A 4,004-nucleotide genomic window follows, 5' to 3' on the forward strand; every position below is an offset into this window, starting at 1 on the left:
CCAATCTGTTCTGGGAAGGTTTCTACAGCTGGATGCCCTTCCTAGTGCCAACCACTCCGAGAGTGTATTGGATGCTTTTTTTATGTGCCACTGGCACGAAGACCAATCAGACAACACTGGCATCGACCACGCTTGAATGGTGCTTTTTTATGTGCCACCAGCATAGGAGCCAGCCATGCAGCACTGGCATTGGCCACAGCAGCAGTTTTACTTGACTGAACAGGTCTTCTGCAGCACGCACGCACGCACGCACACACACACACACACACACACACACACACACACACACACACACACATATATACTTGTATATGGTATGTTGTGAATTTATGAGAATTTTAAAATTCTCATATATTTTAACATCTTCTCTTCTCCATTTTAAACAAAATTGTTGAGTTTTATAGGATTCCTTTCCATAAAATTACAACACATCATAAACAAGTATTATTTTCATATTCACAAATGTATGCCACTAAGCTACGAGCAAAATATGAAGAATCTATATTAGTAATCTTTTTTTGGAAACCTCCAAATTAAAGGATGAATCTAATTCAACCTTTTCACACACACACACATGTATGAATGTATGTGTTTGTGTATATACATACCCATGTATTGAGTTCTATTTGTATTGTTTATTCTACTGAGTTTATTATGTCTATCTATATGTGCGTGTGTGTGTGTGCGTGCATATATGCATTTATATAAACATATATATATAAACACACACACTAACACACACATATTTATACATGTGAGTGCATGCATATATGCATATGTAATAACATACACACAAGCGTATGTGTATTTATGCATGAATAATTAAGCATCTGAAGTGTGTTCTATAAAACTTATTATCATATATCCCAAAAGCACAAAAGTAGTTGGAAGATAACATATATGGATGTTTGAAAGTAGTTACTGCTAAAATAATTATATTTCTGTATGTTCTAAATTTATTTTATATTTTTATGGTAATTACTAACTGTTGATATACATGAAGTCACGAAAGCCTCATGCTCATGTACAAGCTTGTATTAAAACAGCTCATTATTTATTATTAAAGGTAGATAAAAGTGACCCCATTAAGTTGAGGTATGAAATACTTGCAAGTATGAAATGCAACTATGGCTGAATATGAATTCTTCAATATTATGGATTATAATAATAATAAATGAAACAGCAACACCCATGAGAATTATGCTATAATTAGGAGTGGCTGTGTGGTAAGTAGCTTGCTTACCAACCACATGGTTCCGGGTTCAGTTCCACTGTGTGGCACCTTGGGCAAGTGTCTTCTACTATAGTCTCGGACCGACCAAAACCTTGTGAGTGGATTTGGTAGACGGAAACTGAAAGAAGCCCATCGTATATATGTGTATATGTGTGTGCATATGTTTGCGTGTCTGTGTTTGTCCCCCCAACATTGACAACCGATGCTGGTGTGTTTACGTCCCTGTAACTTAGCGGTTCGGCAACGGAGGCCGATAGAATAAGTACTAGGCTTACAAAGAATAAGTCCTGGGGTCGATTTGCTCGACTAAAGGTAGTGCTCCAGCATGGCCACAGTCAACTGACTGAAACAAGTAAAAGAGTAAAAGAGTAAGAATTTAGACTGGTGGAAGTTTATTGATAACTAAAACAATATATAATTTCCTTTGAAATTGGCTTTTGTGAAACATTTGTTTCCTAAGATTGTGTAAAGTTTAGATAGGTAGTTAGAATGAAAGGTACAACCTTGGAAGAGAAAACAAACTTGAAAATTATAAAGTATTACATTGCATGTTTGTCTGTCAGAATGATGAGGGCCATCTACTTATTTTAGGATGACTGATAGGCGTAGGAGTGGCTGTGTGGTAAGTAGCTTGCTTACCAACTACATGGTTCCGGGTTCAGTCCCACTGCATGGCATCTAGGGCAAGTGTCTTCTACTATAGCCTTGGGCCGACCAAAGCCTTGTGAGTGGATTTGGTAGAAGCCCGTCGTATATATGTATATATATATATATATATATATATGTATGTGTGTATGTGTTTGTGTGTCTGTGTTTGTTCTCCCAACATCACTTGACAACCAATGCTGGTGTATTTATGTCCCCGTAACTTAGCAGTTCAGCAAAAGAGAATGATAGAATAAGTATTAGGCTTCCAACGAATAAGTCCAGGGGTCGATTTGCTTGACTAAAGGTGGTGCTCCAGCATGGCCACAGTCAAAAGACTGAAACAAGTAAAAGAGTAAAAGAGTAAAGAGTGAAAGAGATGTTCTCATGCAGTGGCTCTGTTCAAAGTGAAGAAGAGTTGTGCACTGTCAATCTCACTCCTTCATCCATGACCATCTTCAATCCAGTAGCAAGACCAGGTCAATTGTACTTTGAACAGCATTCATCATCATCATTTAAGATCCATTGTCCATGCTGGCATGGGTTGGACGGTTTGACCAGGGCTGGTAAACTGAGGGGCTGCACCAAACTCCAATTTGAAATAATATGTCCTTTTATATTTCATTTTTTTTTTAAGTGCACTGGTGGAATTGGATAGTGATTTGACTGGTATTTCTAGCAGGTCACGCGAGTGCATAAAAACTCACCCGTTATTTTATGTTTTGTACAATTTCTCTCTATAAAGCAGGTGAGGTGGCAAAATCGTTAGATCATTGGAAAAATTGTCTTGCAGTATTTGTCCCTACACTTAATGACATGAGTTCAAATTTTACCAAGGTCAACTTTGCTTTTCATCCTTTGGGGTGGGGGGTCATTAAATTAAGTACCAGTCAAGTACTGGGCTCGATGATGTCAACTAACTCCCACTTATACTGGCTGGCATTGTGCCTAAATAAGTAGCAATTATTCTTACATATAGACTTATCTCTAAAACTTTAAACTTTGTTATTGCTATTAGGTTTCAGTACTAAAACCACTAAACTATTCTCTCATTAAACATCAATTTCCTGCTGAACATCAATGAATATCTATTATATAAAGATAGAGCCATTACAAGGTTAAAAATTCATAACCTATCAGCAAAATGTTTGCATATCTCCATCTTACGATATTGGAAATATTTATACATTTGATATGATACTAAATTTCTTTCTTTATAGTCTTCATTCTTTTGTCCTATAGATACAGAAAAAAAAAAAAAAGAAAGATAGCGTGTTACTCATATTTTGATGTGAAAAATATTATTTACCAACCAATTCTTCAGATGAATTCTGGAATTGCAGACAGAAAAATATGTATTTTTAAATGTATTTAGTTGTTGCTCTTTCTGTAATCATTGTTATCATAGGTGTTGCACGGTATACAATATTGTAGATTGAAGATATTATGTTTACTGGGGATTTGTGCAGTCTGTCAAGTCATAACAAGGGCCTTATACAAACAGCTCTTTATACAGTACACGTGCAGCTCTCAAGTAAAATCAATTTTTTCAGTTTTCAGGTCTCCTATTTGTGGACCTTTGCTCTTTCTTTCATGACAATATGTTGACCTAGCTCATCTATGTAAATTGTTAAGCACTTTTGCTAGTCCCTCGTAAAGGTTACTACATCTAGCTTTTGGTGCTCTAACACCATGTCTATCTGGAAATCAAAGTCCCAGAGAATTTTTGCCTTCCTTTTTTCGTTCATTACATTTTCCAGTGTATGTTGGTATCAAGCTAATATCCATACTTCCAGCACAGTAGCAAGTGAAAGTTCAGGACTTCCTTGTCATATCTTGGTTCATACACTTTCTACACAAGACTTTCACAAGTGCTAATGATATCACCCTGCATCTCTACCCATCCTGCCCCACCTAATTCCAATTCGACTCTATGAGCAAATATCCCTACATAGTGTGGTAGCTAATGATATCATGTGATATAATGATATAATGATATATGTGACAGTGGATTTTCATCGATGAGTTCATGAACCTTGGTTCTTTTCCCTAAAACTATATATTTATATTTATATATATATATATATATATATATATATATATCATCATCATCGTTTAACGTCCG

Source organism: Octopus bimaculoides, unplaced genomic scaffold, assembly GCF_001194135.2.
Source record: "Octopus bimaculoides isolate UCB-OBI-ISO-001 unplaced genomic scaffold, ASM119413v2 Scaffold_11460, whole genome shotgun sequence".
Lineage (NCBI taxonomy): Eukaryota > Metazoa > Mollusca > Cephalopoda > Octopoda > Octopodidae > Octopus > Octopus bimaculoides.